This window comes from Vitis vinifera, chromosome 10, assembly GCF_030704535.1.
Source record: "Vitis vinifera cultivar Pinot Noir 40024 chromosome 10, ASM3070453v1".
NCBI lineage: Eukaryota > Viridiplantae > Streptophyta > Magnoliopsida > Vitales > Vitaceae > Vitis > Vitis vinifera.
The window spans coordinates 11,378,625-11,391,858 of record NC_081814.1 but is presented as its reverse complement, the minus strand read 5'-3'; the positions used below and the strand labels follow the sequence as shown (position 1 = coordinate 11,391,858).

At 34.7% G+C, this 13,234-nt stretch overlaps 1 protein-coding gene across 1 annotated transcript in view; it reads right to left on the bottom strand.

Annotated features, from left to right (window-relative positions):
* Positions 1–13,234, bottom strand: part of LOC100233055 (cullin-4) — a 37,669-nt gene that overhangs the window by 3,825 nt on the left and 20,610 nt on the right. The gene's annotated exons all lie outside the window — the stretch shown is intronic.

The window sequence follows — 13,234 nt, the reverse complement described above, 5'->3', positions numbered from 1 at the left end:
AACAATTACAATAATAAATTCTTTTTAACAAAAAAAATTAATTTGATTTTTCTTAAAAATTATAAAAAATAGTTGAAGATTTATATATCATTGTATCGCTATATCATGTACTGTATCATGTATCGCACATGATATCGTCGTAAAATATTATAAGGATTGCGATACATCCCAATTTTCAAAAAAAAAAGAAAGTGTATCATATTGTCGTATCTTATCGTGTATCATAAGTTTTTAACAACCATGCTTACAATTCATAAAACAACAAAAGTCCAATCCCATTTTCATATTACAAATGGTTAGTTTCAGTATCATGGTAGATTTTTTTTTTTCTTATCTTTATTTCTTTTGATAGCCAAATAGAGAATTTATTAAAATCACCAATCAAAAAAAGAGAGTGCACCCTACTGCAAAGCAAGTATACAACCAAAAGGCTACAAAAGAAAAAGTGTCAATACCATATTAGCAAGATCTCATACAATAGCTGAAATCATTCTAAAGTCTGACAACAGGCACTCAAGAAAACTCTAGATTCATTGATTGAACTATAAGCTTGATGTAGGGCAATCCTATAATGGTTGTCTACAATCAAATAGGTGGGCTAGGATTTCAATCTTTTACGGTTTAAAAAGAAGAATGATGAATAAAATACAAGGAAAGAAAGATAAAAAAGAGATAGAACCCTAGGAATCTAACCAAAGCCTTCTCCGAGTCTCACCTAAAAGAAAATCAATAAAGTCTCACCATTGAAAATTAAAAGGTATTCAAAGAAAAGTTTAATATTATTAACCATCAATTAGCCTTATTTATAGACTTAAAAAACACTAGATCTAGAATGCAACTATGAAAACGTATACCTAACCTATGTAGTAACTAATTAGACCACTCTTATTCCTTTATTAAAACTATTAAATTTTCTTAAAAAATTAAATTAAACTATAAACTTACTTTTTAAATTGCGAACTTACTTCATAGAAACTTCTTCTAATAAGTTTCTAACAAGGAATACTTCTAGATTCCAAGGACTTAGAAACTTTAGGATAAAAGATTATTTTAAAAAATAGAAAGTTTAGTTTAGTTTTATTTTATTTTAACTTTCCAAATTCCAAAACTTTCCCCCCTTTTTTTCTTTCATTCTTTTTCTTGAATACATGTTGAAGGATGATTCATCCCAATCAAGTCCCCCCTACCCCTCTCAAAAAATAAAAATAAAAATAAAAATAAATGAAAGAACTTGGCTCTAACAAGTTGGATGCTTGATAAAATTCATAAACGTTGAGATCCAGTTTTAGAGTCTCAATGGTCATAATCCAAGTATTCTCAAGGTGTGGTCTGTTTCATCATCTCACAAAAAAAATTCTAGTATCTGCCTCCTTGACAAGTTGATACAATTTGATCTTTAAGGACACTCAAAATCCTTACTTGGTTTATAGAGAGGTGGTAGTTGAATATAATTGTCCTCACATTGTCTTGATGACCATGATATCCAAGCAAATTCTTCCATATTAGATATTGGACTGAAAAGCAATTCTGAGGAAAGCTCCAGCAAATAAGCATTGGGAATTGAGTGAAGCTTTTGTGCTGTGTTGAAACCATTTTGGACACAAACAAATCATTACTAAATCATCTTCTTTAAACTAAACAAAACTTTCGATACATATTTGCCGCCTCTTTATAATTTTCATTGCTCATCTTAATCTTTTCTCATAGCTCTTCTTGTATATTACGAATATGTTGGGAAAAAGCATCACCTTCCATAGTGATGCAAAATGAATTAGGCATGTTTAAGCTTTAATCCATATGCAACCTCGAAAGAAGAATATCCAGAAGCACGATTAGTAGCACCATTGAAAACAAATTCACCTCATAAGATTTGTCTCAACTTTTCAATTGGGATTTCACGACATCATAAGAGATTACCAAAGTTCTGATTAACAACTTTGGTCTAGTCATCACTTTGTGGATGAAAAGAGCTTGAAATTTTCAATTGAGTGCCTAATTTAGTCCATAAGGTCTTCCAGAAGTAACTCACAAACGTGGCATCACAATAAAAAACCATAGCATTTGGAAGTCCATGTAAGAGAACCTCCTCCTCAAAGAACAAGTTAGCCACAGAAGAAGCATTTGAAGACTTCTTAAATAGTATAAAATGCACCATCCAGAAAAATTGGTCAGCCACAAGTATAGAATCAAACACATTTTGTGTACTTGGTAATGCAAGCACAAAATCCATGCTCAAGTCTTCCTAAGGTCTAGTTGGAACAAGTAAGGGTGTATATAAACCCATATTTTTCTTAGAACCTTTTCCCAATTGGTATGCCATTGTTTGATAACCTTTCAAACATCCTTCTTCAAGCTAGGCCAAAAGAATTGATCCTCCACCAAAATAATAGTCTTTTTATCTCATCCAAAATGTTCTCCCCCCCACCCCCCGCCCCAACAAATACCTCCTCCATGGAGTTCCCATGTCACATAATCGCGTAAAGAAGTCTTAGGCAAACATAGATGGTTTTTATAGAACAAGTACCCATGTAAAATTTGGAAATCGATACATGGTACCTAGGATCTATTCAAAAAAAGGCATGAACACTCCCAAAATCAGAATTATTTTCATAATAATGCATCAATTCTTCAAATCCAATTGCAATGGCTGACATGTTTACCAAAAGAAGTCTCTTTTTGCTAAGAGCATCTACTACTTTATTCTTTTGAACTCCCGCATGGTGCTTTGAATTTGTGGAAGAATGAAATTAGGAAAGTCATGATTTTGTAATTGAAAAGAGAATTAGACAATCTTGTAATCAAAAGGATTTGATGTAACTAAGTTAGGAAAGTTCCTAATTTTGGTGCTAGGAATTTTAATATGTACATATTGGTCTTTGTATAGGCTAAAGATCAAGGAAAAAAATTTATATCTTGTATTCCTTCCATCTCTCTTCTTTTACATGGTATCAAAGCTTTAGGCTCGTAAATCTAGGAATAGAAGAATTTTTTTTTGGCCTTCATTATTGAGTTGAAGACTAGAGTCGACCTTCATTGTCTACCTCAAAGTTTCCTCTTGTTTGAGTCGAGTCATTATAGTAAACCCAAATCATGAATGAAATGCCAAAGCAACCATTGTCATCACACTATCATCATCACACCCCTTGTGCCATTGAGATCACGTCACAACTCTCATCGTAAAATCAAGACTGCGCCCTCAACTTCACACCAGTATAGATCTTCCTTCTCGCAAGCCTTGCACTCCTTGCAAACGAACTTGATAGCGCTCTTGGAAGCCCTAGCTGCCTTAGCTTTGCTTGTCTTCTTTGGCATCGTTGATCTCTCTTTCTCATTTTCTATGCCTCTGTCAACGACGATAATCCTTCTTACATGATCAAAAACAACAGAGGATTATGTCCACCAATTCTCTACGACTTCCCTTCATCGCCAACAAGATCATGAGTTTCGGCGTTCCGACCACCACAAACTACGCTAATAGCTAAGTTCCCTTTCATCTCTACGTGTTTAATTTTTAGGTTGGTCTAAGCATTTAAGCCTTTAATATCAACCCTTTTATAGTTCTTTTTTTTTTAAAAAAAATGTCAAAGATATTAGAAACTACTGTTGTCACTGCACAATTTGAAGGAGTGATAACCAATCACAACACAGGAGAATAATAGAATATTCAAACGGTATATAGGCTTAATGGGAAAAATTACTTCAAATAGTCACAACTTGTTTGTACCTTTCTAAAAGGAAAAGGGAAACTTAATCATCTTCTGGGAACTGACCCAAGGAGAGGATACTTTCAGTTTGATGCCTGGGATGAGCAAACTCAATAATTATGACATAATTGTGGAACTCAATGACGCTTGAAATCAGTGATACATGTATGTTCTTGACAACTACTCAGGACGTTTGGGATGCAGTTCACCAAACATACTCAAAGGCACTTGATGTAGCCCAAACGTACGAAATAAAAGTTAAGATCGGAGTCACGAAACAAGGAAACAAGGCAATCACGAAGTATGCCAATATGTTAAATAATCTATGGCAAGAACTTGATCACTAGTAATGCATTGAGACAAAATGTCCTAAGGATGCAACAATCCTAAAGAATTATATTGAAAAGGATCGAGTCTATGATTTCTTAATTAGTCTCAATGCTAAGTTTGACCGAGTTAGGCTTCAAATACTCAACAAAAAGCTTCCAACTTTGAATGAGTGTCATGCTTGAACCTTAGAATATGGAGGGCTCAACTATGGTAGTGATCAGAAGGCTAGCATTGATAATAACAAAAGGATCGATCGGTCAAAGGCTTCATACCGTGGTAACAAGGGCAACTTATGGTGCACTTACTGGCGAAAGGCTAAACATACACGAGAGAAATGCTAGAAACTTCATGGTAAGCCAACCACATCTAGCAAAGAGGGGGGTGACAATGGAGGGCAATAAAATGATAATGGGCAAGCACACTTGTCTTTTGTTCAACCAATTGAAGAAAAATCCTTGAAACAAGATGGATTCAATCAAGGGGAGATTGAAAAACTAAGCACTTTGTGAGGAACTCTTGAGAAACCTTCAAGTATATGCTCACTGACAATCTTAAGTAAGTTTCCTATTTCTATTGGATTAAAAGTCTCGGATGAAACCTTTGTCAATTCTTGGGTTATAGATTTAGGTGTCACATATCACATGACTCATTCATCACACCAATTAAACAACTATAACCCTTGTCCAAACAGTAAGAAAACAACCATGGTAGATGGATCATTAACCACTGTCGCAAGTATAGAAGTGTCCAAATTAGTCTTATACTCACAATTAGAATTTTGTTTCATGTTCTAAAGTTTATTTTATCTCTATACAAAAGCTTACATAAGATTTAGGTTGCAATGTGACTTTTTACCCTACTCACTGTGTATTTCAAGACCAAGACTTGGGGAAGATGATTGGACTTGCTAAGGAACAAAATAGGCTATACTACCTTGTGACACCAAGCAAGTCAATCGTATCTTTTCTTTTTAAGCACCACCTTTTCAATAAAGGAAAAAAATTCGGGTTTATCATCATAGACTTAGACATCCATCATTTAGAACTCTTAAGATCTTGTTTCCTTCTCTACTTAGAAAATTAGATGTTGAGAACTTCCATTGTGATGCATGTGAACTGGCCAAACACAAGCATTCAACCTTCCCCACCAATAATTAAAGAAGTTCAAAGTCGTTTCATCTAATGCATAGTGATATGTACAACCCCTCCTCTGTCCCTAATATATCTAGGACACGTTGGTTTGTGTCTTTCATCGATGATTGTACTAAGGTCTCTTGGATTTTCTAATGTTTCGGTCCGACAAAGCTAGAGATTATTTCAATCAAAGTCCTAACTCTATACATTCAACATGAGGGAATAATTCATAAGTCATCATGCGTCACCCCACAACAAAATGGAGTTACAGAGAAGAAAAATGGTCACCTCCTTGATACAACACGAGCCTTTTTGTTCCAAAAATGTGCCTAAATCTTATTGGGGGGAAGTCGTCCTATTGCCACACATCTCATAAACCAATTACTTTCCAGTGTCTTAGGTTTCAAAAGTCCCATGGAAATACCCTCATCGTTTTATCCTAATATGAGAACCACAAACCATCTCATTCCTAAGATATTTGAGTGTGTCCCCTTTATGCATGTTCACATACCAAACAAGGGAAAACTGGACCCAAGTGCAGTCAAATGTATTTTTATGGAATATTCTTCAACTCAAAAGGGATATAAGTGTTGTCATCCACCATCTAAAAAGTTTTTTATCTTAGCAGATGTTACTTTTAATGAAAGTAAGTCTTATTTTTCCACTCCTCACCTTTAAGGAGTGAATTCCATCAAGGAAGACAAGAATCAAGACACGGATTGGAACTCCTATTTCATTGATCCCTTTCTCATTAACCCTCCTAAAGTCTTTGGTCCAGTGTCTGATCCGGTATCTAAACCCTCCTTCTTTGAACCGCAGTCGTCGTCCATTACGCTTACTCTTGAGAATTGAATGACTGGCAAAGTGTACTCAAGGAATAAAGTTGCAACCCCTAGACTTATACAAGTCCAAGAATCTGAACCGACTTCTGGAAATGAGGTAACAATCTCTCATCCTCCCTTACAAACTGAGTTAAAACATCAATCTGAAAAACCTATAGATAAAAATCTCCTTATTGTCATCAGGTAGAGAACGAGGGAATGCACTAAAGACCCTTTGTATCCACTTTCCCATGTTATGTTATTCAAAAAGTTGTCTTCATCCCATAAGAGTTTTCTTACACCTTTTAACAATATTCATATTCCTACCACTCTATCCAAGGTTTTGTCTAATGAAAATTGGAGACAAGCCATGAATGTAGAAATGGAGGCCCTAGAGAAGAATAAAACTTAGGGGTTGGTAAATTTGCTTACAGGAAAAGGATTAATGGGATGTAAGTGAATCTATATTGTTAAGTATAAAGCAGATGGGACATTAGAGATGTATAAGGCAAGATTGGTGGCTAAAGGATACGCTCAAACATATGGTGTGGATTATCTAACATTTGCTCTAGTTGCCAAGATGAACACAATCAAAATTTTGTTATCATTAGCAACAAATTATAATTGGTATTTACAACAGTTAGACGTCAAAAATGCATTTTTAAATGGAGATATGGAAGAAAAGATTTACATGGAAGTCCCTCCTAAATTTGGCGTGACCTAGCTACTAAAAAGGTGTGTAAACTGAAGAAAACTCTATGCAAACTGAAACAGTCTCCAAGGGTGTGGTTTAGAAGGTTTGCTAAAATAATGAGAAAACATTGGATATAAACAAAGTCAAGGAGATCATACGTTATTCATCAAACATACAAATTTGGGGGGGAGAGGGGGTTACAACTCTTTTGGTATATGTAGATAACATCATCATGACGGGAAATGATAACAAGGAGATACAAACTTTAAGGTAATGTTTGACTAAGGAATTTGAGATTAAAGAGTTAGGAAGGTTGAAATACTTCCTAGGAACTGAGATAGCACATTCTAAGTAGGGAATTTTTATTTCTCAGACAAAATATGTGACGAACCTTTTTTATGGAAATAGGGAAGTTGGCATGTAAAGCAGCAAGCACACCAATAGATCCTAATCATTAGCTTGGAGAAGTTGAGGAAGATGTTGCAACAGATAGAGAGATGTATCAACGTCTGGTAAGAACTCATTTCTCTCTCTCATACAAGACCGGATATAGCATATGTTGTGAGTGTGATTAGCCAATTCATGCACAATCCAAATGAGATTCATCTACAAGCTCCTAACCAAGTGTCGTATGTTAAGGGGTCTCTAAGAAAGAGCATCCTATTTAAACAAAGCTCGAGATTAGTACTTAAAGCATACACAGATGCAAATTATGTTGGATTTGTGGTTGATAGAAGATCAACCACTAGGTATTGAATCTTTCTTGGTAAGAATTTTGTGATATGGAGAACTAAAAAACAGTGTTGGGTGGCGAGGTCCAGTGTAGAAGCAAAATTTCATGTAATGGCCCAAGGAGTTTTGCGAACTACTACGGTTGAAGATCATTTTGGAAGATTTGAAGATTAAATGGGATGACCTAATGAGGCTTTATAGGCATAGGCCAATTAAGGATAGCTTTAGTCTTTTTTGCATCAGCTTCAATTCTTTTGGAAGATTTGATAAAAACCCGGAAAGACAATACATACATACATATGCACCCGGAACTAGATCAACAGCATGTTGTAAGCCACATAGTGAAGGAAGCTCATTAGGCAATTCTTTGAGGCATAAATCTAAAAAAATCAGCAAGGATGTGTTTTACTTTGTCAAGAAATCCCTTACTTTTTTCTGATCCACTACATAAGTCATCAAAGCAAAAGTAATATTAATCTCCTTACTTTCCTTTTCAAATTCACATACAAGGATGTGTTTTACTTTGTCAAGAAATCCCTTACTTTTTTCTGATCCACTACATAAGTCTTCAAAGCAAAAGTAATATTAATCTCCTTACTTTCCTTTTCAAATTCACATAAAATAAGCACCTTTCTTTTTATTATTTTTCCTCTTCTTAATTAGTGAAACTTCCTCCATTGTATGGAGAATCATTTTACACCCATTGAGCACAAGAGTGTTAAGCATTTTGGTTGCCAATATGTTTCCACTCTTTGATCAAAAAGTCATGGCCTTCAAGTAGGACATAAGCAGCTTTTTATCAACAAAACATCACACCATGTCATTTGTTTAAAATTATTACTAACAATGGGTGTGATCAAAAAACGAGAACTCAATGACATATATATCAAAAAGTCATGACCTTCCAAGCAAGATATAAGCAACTTTCATCAACAAAGCATTGCACCATACCGTCATACCATTTGTTAAAATTATTACTAACAAAGGATGCAACCAAACAACGAGAACTCAATGAAAAAAGCAAACAAATATATATACATATATGTATATTGATTATGTATTTGGATGTTTTTCCATTCTTAGATTAAGCTTTTGAATGAGTTTTTGTGAAACTACTTCCTCCAATAATTAAGATGCATAGTCATCCTTAGCAAGAAATACAAGTATGGAAGATGCTATTTCATTGCCAATCTTTTTCCTCATTTTCTATTGGAGCAAACAATAGAAGCCACACTACAAGGCTATGCCCTTCAATTAAAGTATCACAATAATCACCTTCTTCTCCAAGTTGCTCTTTCTAATCAATCTCAACTTTCTTTAGATTAGCTTCAGATTTAGGCTTTGATTCTTCAATACAGAAGTGCAGCCCATTACTTGGACAGACAACCACACAATGACCATGTCCCCTACACTTCAACAATATCGGAGTTGTACCCACCCTTTTTTCAACAACACCTATGGGAGTTTTTCCCTTATTAACCTCTCCCTTAGCTGCATTTGACAATTGTTGATTGCGACCTCCACCATCAAGATGAAGACCATCTTTATAGAGAGAAACAAATTAAGCCACACTTTCCCTTGATTTTGAAATTTGACTAATGAAATTCTTCTATGTTTCTTAAACCAATTTATTTATCCAGTATGAAATTAAACATTTAATGTCTAAGAGTTGTTCATAATCAATTGGGAAAAAGCACTCTTTCATCTTCGATTTCATCTCATTCCATGTGTTTATAGGCAATTAACTGGTTCTATTGAGTTGATCTTCAGTACTATGCTACCATAAGTTGCGCCTTTCAATTTTTGTCTTCACAAAATGAACCTTGGAAGTCTTGGACAAAGCACACCAATCAAAGTAATCCTGCATAGACATAAGTCAATCAAGAAAAACCACTGGATTCAATTTCCCAAAAATTCAACAACTCAATGCAAACCCTTTTTACCACATCATAATCTTGCTAGAAGTTTGTCTCTCCATGTCCATATCACAAAAGTTATCTCCTATTGTGCCCCTTGGTTGATTACCCATCACAAAATTACACTACTCTTCACATGCTCAATTAGGTGATTGGTCATAATGATGACTCCCACCCCCTTGGATAATGGATTGTTTTTCTTGACTTCTTTCTAATAGTCTCACTATCTCATCTAGTCAGTTGTTAAGTTCTATGATGGTCTCTTGTGCAATTGTTGTGTAGCAGAAATTTCTTCCAAACATGTTTAAGTAACATCTTGATTATTAGGACTCTTGTAACTCATGCTTGAATCAATTACTCCAATCCTTAGTTGCACATTCAAGCCAAGAACTTTTGCTCATATACCAAAACTGATGTATAACAACCCTAGAATGGTTGCCTACAGTCAAATAGGGGACTAAGATTTCAATCTTTTAGTGTTTAAAGATTTCACAAGCCTAGTCTTTATCCTCCTCAGGCTTATTCACACTTAAATCTTTTTTCTTAGCCATGTTCTTTTACTCAAATCCTACTTTGTTCCTCCAACCAATTTTATATGGAAATCAAAAGCCTCCTCAAAGGTTAAGGCCTTTGCTTCGTTAATAGCAAATTGGAAGGTAAACACCAATGACATGCTACAATTTAGAAGACCCTACAAATCTTTAGTCCTCTTTGGTGCGTTTTATGCAAAGGAAATGGAGAATCAATTGACCATCTTTTTCTTTATTGTCCTTTAACTTTAGGGCTATGACATAAGCTCTTTAGTTTAGCAAGGATAGATTGGGTTCCGCCTAAGAGTATTGAAGATATGATGATTATTTCTTTTAGAGGATTGAGAAATTCAATCAGAGGCAAAACTCTTTAGCAAATTACTTGCCTCACTTTATTGTGGATTGTGTGGCAAGAGAGGAACGATAGGATTTTTGAGGAAAAATGGAGATCAGAAAGGATGTTAAGGGATTTGCTTCACTTCTACTCCTCTCTTTGGGCCTCTTGTACTGCCACTTTTAAAGGTGTTCCACTTAACATTATTTAACTCGACTGGCTTTCGGTTTGTGATTCAAAAGTTTGAAATAGTTAGGGATTACCTTTTGTGTATAGTTTTTGTATAGTGGGGTGTGTACGCATTACTTTGATCAAGATTTGTATTTTGAGAGGACTTCTCATCCTTCTTTTGTACCTTTATTATAATCAATAAATTTTTGTTTCTAATTAAAAAAAAAAAAATGGTGAAACAAAATATAAGAAAGATAAAGAAAATATAGAACCTTTAAGGTCTTCTAAGCTTGTCACCCAAAAGAAATCAATAGAGTCCCACCATTGAGAATTGCAAGATATTATTAATCATCAATACTTAATCTCATTTTACATTAATTAACCTTATTTATGGATTTCAAAAAAATACTAGATTTTGAATAAAATTATGCAAAAGTAAACCTAACCTATGTAATAACTAATTAGAACTCTCATTCCTTTTCTAAAACTATTAAATGTTCTAAAAAGAAACAAAACTTCTCAAATTTTGAAACATTCTTTTTTTTTTTCCTTTCCTTCTTTTTGTTTAATACACATTGAGGGATGACTCATTCCCATCAATGCTCTAAACCATTGGATGTCATACGATTCACTCTTGCCAAGTTTTCCAAAACAAATACAAACCTTCAACATTTTTCTTCCATTCTTCCCCCCAAAAACTCCCATGCCACCTCAATAACACCTCTCTCGTTGACTAAGCAACATTCAAAAGAAAATGAAGCACAAGAATAACAAAAGCCACAAGCTCCTTGCTACACCATGATGAAGGAAACAGTTGGTCGATTCATCATTACTCTTAAAACAACACCAATAAGCTAGAGCTCATCCACTTCTCTTCAATTGATCCATAGTCAAAACCTTTTTCCACGCAAACCCCCATGCGAAAAAATTAAAAAAAAAAAAAAAAAAAAATTGTGGGGGCCTAAGCTCAAACTTCTTTGGGAAATTGCAATTTGGTTTGTAGCGCTTTGGACATGACCCATTTTCTCTAGGAACCTAAATTAATATCATCTCTTTGACTATTCAAAAAGAATAAAAGGTAGGCTAAAATAATGTCAATAAAGATGATTAAAAATATAGAGCTGGATGGCAAGAACAAATTCATGCAGCTGGAGCCAATGCAATTAAGGCTTTCTATAGTTGAGTGAACCCATTTTGATGATGTAGAATTTGGCATTAGATATTGCATTCAAAATCTGAATTGTAAAAAGGCTTCAATTGGAACTCTTGAAACATTTGATTTACCAGGTTAACCAATCCCAAGAAATCTTCAGCCTAATTCTAGAACTGGGGTTTGGCCCATTTTGCATTCCTAAATCCAGTAGTCTACAATCAAATTTCTTTATGCAGCTATTCAGAAAAGAAAAAACCTTCTATATGGGCAAGGAATCCAGACCATCTTGGCTTGGATATCCCCAATAACAATAACTAAAACCACCATTATCACAAACCCAATGACACCTTACCAACATAAACCATCCAATGCACCCCCCATACTTCAAATGTGCCACTTCCCGCCTTCCCCCACTCCATTCACACACACACACACACACCAGGGGGAGCAAAAAAAGAGCCTGGAAGAACCTCATCCTGAATATTCTTTTTTCCTTGGACCTTTACACCAATCAAGAAAAATAGAACCTAGAAGAAAAACCTAATCATGAATCGTCATTTTCCTTTAAACAAAAAGGGTCAAGGGGGCAAAAAGGAGCCTAGAAGACAAACCTTGTCCTGTACACTCTACTTTCCATTAGATTACAGCTTTATATTTCTTCAAACTGATTAATAGAAGATGAGAGAGGCCATCCATATTAAAATACCACGAGGTCCAAAGGACCTCAAGAATGCTGATTTGCATGTATATATCCCCCACCAACTCCTTAAAATGTCTCATTTTGTTTTATTTTTAATAGGAAACAAACATTTTCACAAGATAAAACAACATCAAAGGAAAAAACCTACTAACAATTTCCTCATATACAAGAAAAGGAAATTCAGTAAGGAAAAAATCATTAACAAACATCTCTAAAACCAAGAAGAGAAACACTATTAAAGGATACGAAGAACACAAATGATGCAAAAAATATTAACATTCATCAAAACTTGGGTCTACACCAACTTAGCCTTTATTTATATGGGCACAACAAAACCAGAGAAAAGAAACTGAACAATAATCCATTAGGTTTCTTAATTCTTTCCTAAAACTCCTTAAAATGGCATTAAAAACGTTGTTTATGATAAGAAAGTTTTGAAATTATGGAAAATTCTATTAACAAGAAATTTCCAACAAGGAAGATTTTCCACATTCTAAAGAGATTCAAATACTAACTACTACTCTGAATCCAAACAATTCAAACCAGTAAAATTACTCAGATACCCTTTGTGAAGGCAATGTAAGATTTCTTTGTTCCTTTCTTCTTATTTTTTTCTGATACATAAATGCACAAAATATATTAATAAAGCACCAAAGTACACAGGACATATACAATGGTTGCCACAAGGCGCCAAAAAAGGACAAGAGAAACAAAAATACTCCCTCCCATCAACAAGAACCCAGCCAATCAATGAAGTTGAATAAGGCAATGTAAGATTTCTTTGTTTCCTTTCTTACTTTTCTTGAATAAACCTTAATGGACTCATCCCAACAGGGGATGATGCCAAGGCTTACAGAGCAGCACTGGTGGGGCAGATCAACTTTCAAGTGCTCACTAATGCCTACAATTCCCAACTATCCCCAGAGTACACTTACCAAATTTTCACTTATAAGATTCCACATGTAATAAGAGCACTCTGAAGCCAAGAATCTAGGCCATGTTCTAAATCAAACAAT